This window comes from Chelonia mydas, chromosome 1, assembly GCF_015237465.2.
Source record: "Chelonia mydas isolate rCheMyd1 chromosome 1, rCheMyd1.pri.v2, whole genome shotgun sequence".
Taxonomy (NCBI): Eukaryota; Metazoa; Chordata; order Testudines; family Cheloniidae; genus Chelonia; species Chelonia mydas.
The window spans coordinates 342844741-342859443 of record NC_057849.1 but is presented as its reverse complement, the minus strand read 5'-3'; the positions used below and the strand labels follow the sequence as shown (position 1 = coordinate 342859443).

General features: G+C 42.1%; 1 protein-coding gene and 1 long non-coding RNA gene across 3 annotated transcripts in view; both read left to right on the top strand.

The window, feature by feature from the left end:
- AHCYL2 (adenosylhomocysteinase like 2) overlaps nt 1–14703 on the top strand; it is a 198095-nt gene that overhangs the window by 70139 nt on the left and 113253 nt on the right. The gene's annotated exons all lie outside the window — the stretch shown is intronic.
- LOC122461482 lies at nt 716–12990 on the top strand. The gene is made up of 2 exons (XR_006283405.1): nt 716–10199; nt 11217–12990. It is a non-coding gene; the product is annotated as an uncharacterized LOC122461482 (long non-coding RNA).

The following is a 14703-nucleotide window of genomic DNA, read 5'->3' as shown; positions in this document are numbered from 1 at the left end:
CAACCTACCAAGTTCCCAACAGACCCTGCTAAGCAGCCATCTTTTGGGTTTTCATGCTCCCGGCAATTGGGCAAACATCATGGAGGAGTCACCGTTTGAAGAGCTTCTCTTCCTTGCTCTTTTACTCCTGTTTCAGCAAATGGGCAGAGCATCCATGAGATGCTGGTGGATGTTCTGGTTTCTGACCCACCAAAGGTGCCTGACGGAGGAGTAGGGGGACTGTACAGACATGGAAGAATGGAACTAAGTGATGCTACTCATGACTCTTGGTGTAGTTGTGATGCCTCCTGCATAGGTAGTCTATTATCCCTTGTTTAAAAATGCCTGCTTTGCCATGCTCACTTCCTACCACAAAACTCTGCATATTTTACTTCATGTTTTTTGAAAAATGAGTGAAATTTTGCCTCTAAATAAAGCAATTCTGCCCCCCTTAATTCCACCACTTGTCAAATAATCCAGTTATGCAAACTTAATGAATGCTGTCCCTAATAAATGAATACTTATCATTCATGAATCTGAGCAGGTACAGTTAAGAAGTGGGTGAATATTGCATCAAGTGCAGAGAGGAAGTGTGACGTGACCAAGGTGTGCTGAGACCACTGCTGGTCATGCTGACCAATATTGTCTCCTCATTTCCTTGTACTCTCCCAGCTCTCTGTATGCATCTGTTGTCTCTTGTCTCGTACTTACATTTTAGTTCTTTGGGGCAGGGAATGTCTTTTTGCTCTGTTTGTGTATTGCGTAGCACAGTGGAGTCCTGGTCCATGACTAGGGCTCCATATGCACTACAGTAATATAAATGATAAATAATTTGCATAGGGCATGGAACAGCTTTCAGGTAACTATATTTTTTGCTACTGACCTGAGTCAGATTTGAACAGGTGATCTGACTATTTCAATCCTCTTTTCATTTCCTTGGACTACTCAGCCCTTCCCAGGAATAGTTTGCAAATTTATTTATACAGTGCCCCAAATGTGCATGGCACTTCAGAGAAATAAGACATTTTCCCTGCCCTGAAGAGCTTACTATCTGAATTGACCAGAAGAAATCGAGAAGTTTGGTAAACATTGTGGTGGGGAGGAGAAGGGAATACAGAGCTTGTAGCATGCTGATCATGTGGTTGCCTTGGTGAATGAAGTACTCCTGTTAGATTAAATTTTTAGTGTTTTTAGGCATATCCTTAATACAACTTGTTGGTGTTAAGTCGTGATCTGCGATAGAAGAGATGAATGGACAGTAAAATGAAGAGCAAAACATGGGTACGGATTTAGAATGTACATGTCCATTATTCGTTCTAGTGATGTTTGCTGTTTGAATCAGTGAGTCTCTTTCTGTTTCAAGTACTGATTCAGCAAAGGGCCTAAGCCTACCCCTACTTAGGACATCACTTAAGTGCTGTCCTGAACAGGAATGTTTTCCTGAATCCGGGCCTTAATTAATAGTGCTGTTTTCCTTTGACATTTGCTGCAGTTGTCAAAGACTTGTGGTCACTACAGTGGATTTTAATTTCTATTTTTGTTCTTACTGACTGTTTTCAGACTCTTTGGAGATTGTGTGTTCGTTAGCAGGGGTCAGAAACTAACCTTTTCACTTGTCCCAAGAGACTAAGTGCTGCAGTGTCCAGAGCTTTCAAGCTTTCCATTGATCATGTCAGAAGAAGCTGCAATAGAATCTGTCTAATTTTAGGAATAGTGGTATTTATAACAATTTTTTCCACAGGAACACGCCAGCTTGCAGGACCCTAACTGGTGTCAGTTTGATCAAGCTTTCCGAATCGAATTAAAAGTAGGATTACTTTGTTGGGGTAAACTTTAGGAGGATTAGCTATTTTATCAATGCCCTGTATATGTATTAAGCATTTATGTACCTGTCTATTGTAAAGCACCTTATTGTGCGATATAAACAGGGGTCTCAAATGTTCAGTATGGATCACATTTCATTACAAAGGGTATCTTCCCTCCGCCCCCATTTGCAATCTCCTAACATCTCTGTGGCAACTACATTGGATAAGTCATGCTAGGGGAACATTTAATTCATGTTTAGCTGTCTTTTAATGCAGTGCAACAGGTGGAAATGAGGAGAGCCAGCACCATGTGGCCAGCAAGTAATTTCTCTAGAGCCTTGTAAAGCTGTAAAAACTTTTGTGTGTAGACGGGTATCATGAAAGCAGTACAACCACACCCTAGTATGGATATAGTTGCACTGGTATAAAGGTGCTTATGCCAGTATAGCTTTTTTATATGGGAAGGGGAATAGAGGTGTATCCCTATAAGGCAACTTTATACATACTCATAGGCTTTCAGGCCAGAAGGGACCAACATGATCATCTTGTCTGACCTCCTGCACATTGCAGGCCACAGAACCTCACTCACCCTCTCCTGTAGTAGGCCCATAACCTCTGGCTAAGTTACAGAAGTCCTCAAATCTTGATTTAAAGACTTCAGATGTATAACTGTGTCTACGCTAGGTGGGTTGTACTGGTGTAATTATATTGATTGACACCCCCCTCCCCACCCCCCCAACCAACCAAGATTGGTACAAAAACTGTGTGCAGACCGGGCCTAAAAGTGTCAGTATAGACCGTAACCTCTGTCTTAGTTTTATCCCTTAGAACCTTGTCTGGAACTTCTAGGAGGTTTCCACCATCCCTTTTTTAACCCCATTCTTCAAACTCTGCATGCATTTGAGCTCTGGTTGTGAATAGGATAAATATGGCCAGGGACTTCCTGGGTGACTTGCACTGGTTGAAGGCAAATGGCCCTACCTCCTTTCTTAGATTAATTGTATGTAACTGCCCAACTTGAGTGTTGCATTGATAACTTAGCAGGAGTCCTCCCCATTTCAATAAAAGTCATTGCACAGCTGTTTTTCTCTTTAATATGATAGTATAACTGTGTGGAGACTAAAAGCAGTGCAATCTGTTCAAGGTGGAGCACTGTATATGCTGGGATTTGTGGGTGTTGCAGCTCCAGAATAAAGATGGAGGCGCATGTTTTAAAACTCCATGAGCCGCACTCAGTCAATGCTTAGTTTAGATACATTGCTTGCATATCAGTATTGTCTAGTATATATTAGATTGCAAACCATTCAATAGCTGTTTTCTAAACTTCTTTTGTTTAAGGACCTTGGGTCTGTTTGGATGTGTCTTTATCTTAAGCATTGATACCAGTAAGGGGCAATAAATGTCAGGTATTTTCATGATGGAATAGATTGATATAGATGGAAACTCATTATGAGATTCCAAATGGTTCAGCTATTAAAATTTCTGTGCAGAGGTAGTTGAAGGCAGTCTAATTGCCTCCCTGCCCACGTTCTTCATTAGCATGGACTTTCACTAGGCATTTCATTACCTACCCCCCCACCCACAGCTGATTGTTCAGACTCCATTTCTGTTATTAACTGAATAGGTCACAAGCCACGTAGATGCAGTCTCTTTGCTAGTTAGAACCAGAACTACATACTAGGAGGCCTTTTTTCTAAAATTATGCCTGTGAATGTACTTTACTATTGCAACACACCCATAAAAGCCTTAAATCCCTTCTCCAAACTGGTTCTTTTGAATATCATAAAATACAGATTGACCCTATGTGGGGCTGCAAGAGAGGCTTGTCTGTAGTGCTCATCATGTCTTAGAGTATGTCACCAGCATTGAAGAACTTATCTTCTTAATGCCCTTCTGAGTTAGGGAAATTATCCCCATTTACAGATGAAGACTTGAGGCACAGAGAGATGAGGTGAATTGGCCCAGGTCCTACAGGAAGTCTTTGCCTGCATCCTCACTGGAAACGCAGCTTCCAGCCTGAGTTCAAATGAAGTCTGGGCTTTAACCCATATCCCCAGCCACACAAGCCAGATCAGGTTTATAGCACCTCTCCAGTCTTGGGTCAGAGGCTTTTCAGTGTGGACAATTACGGGAATCTCAGGTTAATTGTATAGTATAGACATATGCTGAGTGGCTGAGCGAGGAACTGAATCTAGATTCCCAGAACATAGGTCATAGTTCACTGCTAGTCTGTCGTATAGCTCTTTAATCAGTTCTTCCAAAGCAAATGTAAGAAAAAATAATCAGTTATGGTTGTATGAAGGGCAAAAATTAGACCGCAAGACCCTTTCTGGTGGTCAGATGTATTTTTTTAAAAAACCCACCTCTAAAAACGTAAAACAGCATTTGTTTTTGTTTTTGTTTTACAAGTTGAGGGTTGGGGAAGAGAAGGAAAGGTAATACGTTGTTCAGCTGTGTGCGGTTTTAAAAACTTTTAAAAGTCGGGAGAAAGGAAATGAGAAAAACTTCTCAGGGAAGTGAGTTCTTCACTCCAGGCCCTGAGACAAGGAAGGCTTGCTTATATACCACCAAGAAGTGGGTGGTGTCTGACTGCAGCTGTGTATTGGGTCAAGGCAATAATCTTGAATACAGCCAGGGTCTGTATTTTAAAGACCTTGAAAAACAAAAAAGGAAAAAAAAAAGTAATTTAAAAATATTAGACTGAAAAATATTCCAAGGGAAATGGTGGCAAGTCCCATAGTTCAAGTCGTTTATAACTAGATTGGGAAAAGACCTGGAGAATACAGTGTAGCAACACTTGAATTATCATAAGGAGGGGTGGTACAGATGGCCACTAGGTCTCTTCTGTGTCCAGCTCCTAGGGGCTTGTCTACACTTAAAACACTGCAGCAGTGCCTCTGTAGTGCTTCAGTGAAGACACTACCTACGCCGACGGAAGAGGTTCTTCCATCGACATAGGTAATTCACCTTTCTGAGAGGCGGTAGCTAAGTTGATGAAGGGTATGGCTACACTGGAAACTTCAAAGCGCTGTTATGAGAGCGCTCCCGCGGCAGGGCTTTGAAGTGTGAGTGTGGTCGCGCATGAGCACTGGGAGAGAGGTCTCCGAGCGCTCCTGGTAATCCACCTCCACGAGGGGATTAGCTCTCAGCGCTCGGAGCCTGTTTACACTAGCGCTTTAAAATGCTCTGACTTGCTGCCCTCAGGGGGGTGACTTTTCACACTCCTGAGCCAGCAAGTTAGAGCGCTATAAAATGTAAGTGTAGCCAAGCCCGAAGGAATTCTCTCATTAACCTAGCGCTGTCTACAGCAGGGTTTAGGTCAGTTTAACTGCATTGCTCAGAGGTGTGGATTTTTCATGCCCTTGAGCAATGTAGTTATGCCAACCTAATTTCCTAATGTAGACCAGGCCTACCATTCTGTGAGGAGTCCTGTCATGTCTTGTAGAGGAGCCAGTATGAAGGGAATACTGAGAGGCCTTTTCTGTGCTTTTTAGCAGCTGTAAAAGTATTCAGACTCAATTAGCTGTAAATTTGTTCAACAAATGTAAACAAAAGAGAAACTTGTTGCTGATCAGTGTTTGAAAGGTTGTCAGTTGACATGCAGATGGCCTGTGTTCATTAAGTTTACATATTAAACATATGGTCTGATAGGCTTCTGTTCCTAATTCCTAGGAAGTATTTATGTAAGAAGAAGATGCATACTGATTGCATGTTAAAAGACTCTTGCGGTTGAATTTTAGTGCGCCTGACATTTTGTTCCTTTTTATCTCTTGGCAATGTGTTTCGGGAAGTTCTCTATTAAAAATATGTATCTACTTTTCACATTTTTTTTCTAAAGCAGTTATACCTCTTGTCACACATACGGAGAACCAGACTTCCAAATCATAAATATTCTGCAGCCTCTGTGTTAATCCACCAATCTGGATTTGTCTGCTCTCAGGTATCCTGAAAGAAATCTATTTCTTGGCACCTTGAGGTATTATATAATCACGTTGCCTGCTCTGAATTCTTGCTTCAGTAGAAGCCCAGCAGCTGCAGTTCTGCCGATCTCATGGAAAGAGTCAGTAGAAAGAGTAGGAGATGATACACTTATGCGTCCTTTATTTTATCAGTCCAGAATTCTTTTATGTCCTTTCTAGCAGTGGAAGAGTTGGGGCTTAGGGTCTCAGGTTTGTCGTCTTTGCTGAATTGAGGAGTAAAGAGAATGAAAAACCTTCATGATTTGCTTTCCAATGTGCTCCAGAATTATCAGAAAGAGAGCCAATATCTGAGCTCTGGTCTTCCTCTGGTCCGTCATTTATCTCTGATCCTCTCAGTCTGGAATATAACCCTTAAACACAGCCTTTTCAGATCGACTCAGAGTTGATGCAGTCACCTCCTAGCTTTTGACTTAATTGGCCAAATCTATTGATATGCATTGTCTTGAGAATTACATCCCTGCTGAAAAACAGTTCAAGCAAGCCTGTCAGCAGTGACAAATCTTGTCCTGTTATAGCCCTTCTAAATGTGAGAAGACAGCTCAGGGGGAGCAGAGCCTTTAGAATATTCAGCAACCTTTAGACTATAAGTCATGTGTCACCTTTTAAAATGAAGTTCCAGGCCTAGGGTGACCAGACTGCAAGTGTGAATAATTGGGACTGTGGTGGGGGTAATAGGTGCGTATATAAGACAAAGCCCCAAATGTTGGGACTGTCCCTATAAAATTGGGACATCTGGTCACCCTATCCAAGCCTTTTCTGTAGAGTAATTCTACAAGATTTAGGGGAATGTCCAGTAGGCTTCTGTTAACAGGGAAAGTGAATGTTACTGACTTGAGGGTTTTAGGCAAACTCTTAAAGTTACAGTTTTGGAAAGTATGTATTGTAATTTTAACTGGGTTTTTATTGAAATTGTGTATGAAGGAAACCTGTTTAATGAATTTGTTCTGGTAGGTTCTTCAAATTTGAACTCAAAAGATCTGTTGCTATGGTCACTGTCTTTCAATTAGCCTTTCATCAAGGGTCTGGGGATTTTAAAGGAAGGAGTGTCTCTGAGCAGGGGACGGAGAGTCTGGACTTTTGACTCTGACCTAGACCACAGCAAGGCAAGGGCAAATAGATGTATTAACCTCTCTCTACATTGGTATCCTCCTTCTGTAAAATAACCATTCCACCTCGCAGACCTAATGGCTTGACATTGTGTTTTGGGATCCACAGGTGAAAGGAGGTGGAGAATTGCCTAGAGTTAAAAACTACCTCTGATCCCTGCTGCCTTGCTAAACTGAAAAGCTTTTCAGGGTGGTGTCAACTTTTGGGTGTCAGTCTGGATTACACTCAAAATTTAGCATTATTGAAATGCTTTCCACTTTTTAATACTCCAGGTAATAATAGTTAAATAAATCATTCTATAAACATACTGCAAGTTCTTCTGTCTTCTGGTTTTCCCAGGGTGCCCCCTCTTCTGAACCTGTCCTTTAGATTATAATCCCTCCATGGTGGGAAGTGCCTTATTAGTTCTGCAGAGTTCTGAGCGTGCTATTGCACTTGACAAATAATTTATAATAGATCTCTCCAAAGGGCTCCCTCTTATCCACTGAACTATCCAGTTAATTATGTAGTAATGCCCTGTTGGTTGCAAATTCTAATAAGCTTTAAAATGGTGTAGGCTTAGGGTTGTATGTTACTTGTTTGTTTATTTATAAGACCCACTTCTGCTTCAAAGCTACAAGAAATTAGACGATTATGGCTAAGTAGAAGAACAGTTGGGGATAGGTTATACATACAAAGGAAAAAAAATACAGCTAATAATCTCTCGTAGATGATGGAATTAACAATGTGTGTATCACGCATCATGTTGGCCATTCTGTTTATATGTAGTAACCCATTCACCCACCCTTCTTTGGTTTTATAGATTTAAAGGTCTTTGAGGTAGGGCAGTGATATTCAGGGCTTGTACACAGTAGCACTTACCTCGGGGATAATTTAAGTCGCTCAGGGGTGTGAAAAAACCACCTCCCTGAGCAATGCAAGTTACGCAGACCTGAGCGCTGATGTGAACCGCGGCCAGCATAACTACTGCCGCTTGAGGAGGTGGAGTAATAACGCTGATGGGAAGGCGCTCTCCCATCGTTACTAGCAGTGCAGCTGGGTCGGTACAGCCTGTGCCACTGCAGCGATTCTAGTGTAGACTAGCCCACAGAGTGTGATTCTCGAGCTGCACGTGGTTCTTTAATGTGTCTCCTGTGGCTCCTTGCTGCACATGGTAGTAAAACACTGCGTGATTTAATTAACAACCAATCAGGATGCTTTTACTACATTATTAACCTATTGTAGATGATAAAATAATACTTGGTCAGTCATTTTGCTGTGAGAATAATCTGTGTATATATATATAAAATATATTTAGGGATAGAGATAATACTTAGGCCCGCCTTGAGTCAGGGGACTGGATGAGAAGACCTTTCGAGCTCCCTTCCAGTCCTATGGATTCTATCGATATATCTATATAAACCAGATATTTCCCTTTTCATCCTGTTTAAATATGATTATAAAGCACTATAGTAAAGGTCTGAGTATCACTAGGGTAGGGATTGTCTTGCTATAAGTTCATTATTTATTTTTATTTATATTACTGTGGTGCCTAGTTCAGTGCCTAAAACATTGTGGGGGCTTCCCCAGTATAAATATTTATTTCTCTAGCAGCTAACAGACAGAAAAGAAGACATAGTCCCGGCTCTGAGGAGCTTGCAATCCCAGGCTTCAATCCTGCAAAAATTTAGAAACGTGTTTAATTTAATTTGTCTTTGATGGGACTGCTTGCGTGCCTGAAGTTCAGCACACACAATAGTCATGTGAAAGAGCTGTAAGTGAAGAGACCTGATCAACACAATATCATGGAGTACGTATTGGTATGGCTTGGCACGCATAGCATGTACTGGATTTGTTTTAAATGGTTTTCCTATAACAACTTTGATTTTTTTTTTTTTTCAATTAATAGACAGGAATGCAAGGAGACAAGTAGTGGAAGAAGGGAAGCTGAAAGAAGTGAGCTGTTAAGGCAGAGAGAGGGCAAAAGTGGTGCACTGAATCAGAGAGGGCACCCCAACTATAGAGAGGAATGTAGGAAAAGGTGTAGAGATGCGAATGGGAGAAGACAGTGTCTGATAGGTGAAGAGATTGGTAGTGTTACTTCCTGCAAGGATTTGGGCCCAGAAGCACTGAAGCCATACTTTTCAATGTAACTGGGGCGATTAAAATGACAGTGCAGAGCCTTACTGTTAAACATTTTGTCTGTGTCTATCCTCCTGGGTTTACACAAAGAATGTGTAAATTATGGCTGCTTCAGCAGGACAGAGCAATGATGCTGTAATGCTTGTGTGTGCATTTGAGACTGGATGGAGTTCACAAAATTTAATCCTCTATTCTCTGTCTTTGAGGGTAGGGGAGAGATTTTAGCTGAGTGTTTTTTTCTTTGAATTCTCTTGCTCTTTTGAGCTCTCCTGGGTTTTCCACTGGGCTCCTTATAGTTTAGGAATAAAATGATCTGAGCAAATTGGAACAGTAACATCAGCAATAGACTTCTGTGTTAGTACTAACTATCTCTACTGAGCTAGTGCTGCTAGTGTCTGTTTTGGTTTCCTAATCAGAAAGGTTCGTCCCTCTATTCTTATATATGTTCTAGAGCAACACGATGCAATTCACTACCCATGATAATTTTCTTGCCTTCACAGATATAATTCGGGTTTTAAAATGCTTAATTTGGAAAATTCCCACTGATTTCCCTTGCTCAACTCCCTAAGTAATTTCCTGGTGTGAGAAAGCCAGTTAAACCAATAGGCTATGTCTCATCTTAGTGTTTGCCCCTGTTTTGGGCCGTTATTTGTCCATTTCATAATTTTCTTAGTTCTGAGAGGCTATGAAAGTTGAAAAAAGGAGTCTGAATTAGGTCCTGAAAGACCCTCCAAAATATTTGCAATCACAGCAAAGCTCTGAACCTACATACTCTAGGGCCTGGTCTAGAGTACAAAGTTGTGTCAAAGTTGCCTTTTCCACCACAGGCTTGCATATGTCCACACCCAAATTTCACTCCTACCACCATAGCCCAGACTTTGTCACCAGAATAAAACCACCTCCCTGACAACTCAAGTCCTCAGCCAATGTACTTCCACTGGCAAAATGCCAGCATGGACACCACATTACCTGTGCTGGTAAAACAGACCTTTTCCCCTCACCCCACTATCCCTCTGGATTCCTTGCCCCTGCTTGGCGGGGACCCCCCCCCCTCCTCCAATGTGATGGGACATGTTGTGAGATCCAGAGGAGAGAACCTCGGCAGTGCCCAGCAAGGATGAACTCATAGAAGAGGGGGATGCAGACCCCATGGAGGGCCAGAACATGATTCAGACAAGCGACAGCGAGGAAGGGGAATGGAGCACAGGTAGGTGTATTGCTGCCTGATTTTAAAAAAAAAAAAAATATATATATATAAAAAGCAATAAAATAAGACTATTAGAATCATTTAATAGCCAACGTGTTTTGGCATCAAGTTAGAATTTCAGCTATCATAAAGTACTAACCTGTTAGAAAATCAGTTCTTTACAAACAAAGATACTGACACTGAAACCTGAGCTTAAACATAAAGAACATAGGAAACTAAAAATATCCCTTGCAAGCAATCAAGTGACTATCTTGTCAGGATGCCTTGTTTTTAAGAGTAAACATGTAATATAAACGTTGGAAAAGATAGAGATTTGGTTCACAAGTCCCGTTTTCCCCAGCCCAAAACAAGATATGTTCATGCTGTGCTCGGACAGAGGTGGCGGGGGTATTATTGCCTCGGGGGGTTCACTTGCAGCGCTAGGCAGCGGGGACAGCCCTTGTTCCCTTGTAGGGCATTTTTTTCAAGGAGATACTCTGATCCTTACCCAGACATTTCTAGGAATGGCAGCCTTGTTCTCTTCTCTCCCCCCCCCCCCCAAAAAAAAAAAAAAAAAAAAGAAAGAAAAAACAACAACAACAACCTTGCCATGCCACTCTGCAATGAGCTCCAGTGGCACCATGGCGATAAACAGCCTTGTGGTGTATGGAGCGGGGTGATCTCAAGCCACATGGAGCAGTTGCCTTCTCTGGGCCTTTGTCACTGCCTGGAGCGATGTATCAGCCTTTATCACCAATAATTTTAGCAATATTTACTGCAATATCCCTACACTCAGCCCCTGAGGCACCCAGTATCCCCATCCTGTCCCCTTACAGAGATGGGCTTACAACAGGACTCCCACGCTGCTCCTCATGCCTGGAGCTACAGAGCAGTCCTGAAGCAAGGTGTCCTGGAGCTAGTCTGGTGCTCTGCATGTTTTATAAAAGATCATTAATGGAAAAGTTTTAGGAGTTTTTAAGACATTTATTTTTCCTTGCTAGATTTACAGTGGTAACAATGTGTCTATTTGTTTATCAGCCTTCTTGGCCAGGCTATCCTTAAGAAGCACCCCTTGCACAGCTGCTGAAAGGCTGGCATTGATCAGGAGAAGAAAGAAGCGGACAAGGGAGGATATGTTTTCAGAGCTTCTCCAACTCTGAGGCTGCTGACTGGGAGAGTAGCGATTGGAGGGTAATGCATGATGGAGACTGGGCAGAAGGACCAGAACTGGAATGATCATATGCTCAGAGAAGGCAGAGGGACTGAGAGGTGCATCAGGAAATGCCCCAGGACATTGACTCTGCTCAGACAACAAATACAGATGTTGCATAATATTATGGAGCAAAATGCCCAAAGACCTCCCTATCAGCTTTTTGCACTCAGTAGACAATTTGATGTTCACAATACCACACCCCAAACAAGGCACGAGCATAGCCTGCCGTCTTATCCCTACCACTCAACAGTGGTGGAAACAAGGAAAACTATGACTATACATACCCAGATCTGCTGGATCAGTCAGCAAGCGCCTAGCTCTTTATTTTTTAATATACAGTATACAATAAAAGTGTAAAGCTCATAAGGTTTTTATTTAAGGTTTCATAAGTGTTGATAATGCTCAGTAAAAATTATTTTTTGAAAAACCAGTCTGTTGGGTAAGGTTTAGGACTAAAGGGCTACCCCTCCCACTAAATTCATAATAGGCATTTATAAATCATTTAAAAAAAAAAATTTAAACCAATGACACACAAGCACCACACTGCAATACCATGGCATACCTTAGTGATCTTTTAAGGCCTCCTTCAGCCATACAGCTCCTCAACAGGCTTGTGTGTCGGGCTGTTCATAATCAGCAGGCAGTCTTGCCACTTCACCCCTCCACCTTGCTGGTAATGTTTCCCCCTTTGCTTCACAAATATGTTGTAATTTGCAACCTTCAGCAAAAACAATAGGAATATTTACTTGGCTGCAATCCACCGTTGGCGTGAGGGATCACCAATGTCCTTTCAGTCTACCAAATGCGTGTTCAACAGTTGTCCTGCACCCACTCAGTTAAATCTCTCTTTGCTGTTGTCCAGAAGTCCAGTGTATGGTTTCAGGAGCCAGAGCTGCAAAGGGTAGGGTGGGCCCCCAGAATCACTGTTTGGTGTTTCAACCTTACCAATGTGAACATACTGGTTTAGGAGGAATGTCCCTGGCTGCATCTTTTGGAAACATCCTGTACTCCTAAAGATGCGAGCATCATGCACCTTTCCTGACCAGCTAGTGTTAATGTCAGTGAACTGTCCTCAGTGATTCTCCAGCTCTTACATAACGATGCTATTTAAGTATTTGGAATTAAGACGGGGGGAGGGAGATGCAATATTGGGATGTGTCCTATCAATTACCCAACCACAGTTTGGAAAGACCCTTTCTTCCAATCTGTATATTTCCTGCGCCTTGCCGGAGTGTCTCAATCCAGTGCAGCAGGAGGTGCTAATGGCCGTGCACAGCTGGATGACAACTACCTCACCATGGATTTTCCAGTCCTGAACTAATTACCCACTGATCAACAGCAGTTCTGGCTTGCAGATTTCCGGAAAGCGATCACCACCCACTTTTCCACTGTCAAAATAGCTCTCTTTCTGGTGTCTCTGCCTACAGATCCAGGAATGTGACAGTCTGCATCTGAATGTTCTGTAGCCACTACCGATCTCCACCATCCATTGTTCATTTCTCAGGCCCACATGTACCCCTCCATCATATAGTGCTGAGCAGTGAATGCTTACAACATCCTGTGACCTTTTTTTTTTTAAAATGCACTGTTTGCACCATCCACTCCTCCTCCGTGTGTCCTGTCTCATTTTCATCACAGCACCGTCGATCACTAGTATAGTGGTAGTCAGTGAAGTTTCACAAATACAGAATTGTGCACCCTGTCTTTAAACAGACCTGAGAACTCCACTGGTTCTGTTCAGGATCTACTTTTGCCTGTGAGAAGCCAGAGAAAGAAAAGCAGTGGGAATTTTTTTAAAAGGCATGAAAATTATGGGCTAAAAGAAACATAATGGATTGGGGGAATGGGAATTGTGGGAACCCTCAGTGCACTGCAAAAATGTCCCATAAGGCATTGTGCTGGACACTGGTGGGGGGATGTAGCAGTTGCAGTGAGGTCCCGTGGCACTAGCAAAAGCAGCCAAGTGTTCATGCACTCGAGTAACATTGCCATATCAGCAACTGTAGCGAGCAAAAGTTCTGGTGGTGAAACTTTCTAGGGTAGATGTGATCTAGTGTTACTGATATATCTAGTCCAACCACTACTGTTGGACTTGAAGCAGGAATTAAATTAGGGAAGTCCCATTACCTGTGTTTAGGCAGGAGGTCAGACTAGATGATCACAATGGTCCTGTCTGGGCTGACAATCTATTACTGTATATAGGAACAGAGGGGTTTACCACACTACATCAAACCATTGATTTATCACATCCAACATTCTCCTTCCACCTGTAAGCCATAATGTGCCTGGCCAATTATACAGTGCTTTATGCTGAATGGAAAATTCTGGGGATTTTCTGCAGGAGCCAGAAAGAATCTACTGATGCCCTAAAGCATGTTGTTTAATTGCCTCACCTTAGCATGCAGAACTACAGATGTCATGGGCCATAAAATTATCCAGCCAGTATTTAACTGTTTATATAGCACCCAGCACAATGGGGCCCCAGTCTGATTTAAACCTTTGGGAGCTACTGTAATATGAATTATCCTCAAATCTTATAAAGCCAGGCAAGGTTGGCCAAAGTATTAAGGTGACTGGATAAAGTGCTGTGCAGTAAAGAACTGATAACATTGCACTGACAGTTAAATAGCTTGTTTCATGTGTTCAGAAACCATGCTTAGAGTATTACATTTATTAAAGAATTAAAACTGGTACTCAACTTTTTTTGAGAGTGTTCTGAACTGTAGCATTCAAAGTAAACAATGCAGCATATCACTAGGTCTTTCTTAGTCATGTTTACACAGCTGTAACACTTCCCTTTCTTCCAGTCTGCAGCACACAGAATGCTTTTATTCCCCCTCCTTTCCCCATTGCCAAAGAAAACTTCCACTTGCCAAGATGACATTGCTTAATGCCCCCAGCTGCTATGGAGTTTGAAATGCAGTCCTTGACACTGGGCATCAGATTGCAGTGGCTGGGCAACCTGACCCAGTACGTGTGAGGCTGGAAGGCAGTGATTACTTCTTTGAACAGCAGCAGGAACAAGTATAGTCCTGTCAGTGTATTTCTGGACTTCACTAGGATAATAATGGATACTAGGGAGAAAGCAACTTGAGATAGCAAACTCCATTTTAATTTTGATAGAAATGTAAACTCTGGCTTCCCTATTTCCTTACCTGAGTTGTGCTGCTGTTCAGTACAGCACAGGAGAGCCTGCAGTCCCAACACTGTTTATAATTAGAAAATACATGTATTGACTGATTTTTTTTTTTTTTAACTTAAGTGCTGGTAGAAGGAATGGGATTAAATAGCCCTACGTAGTGACTTCCTCTC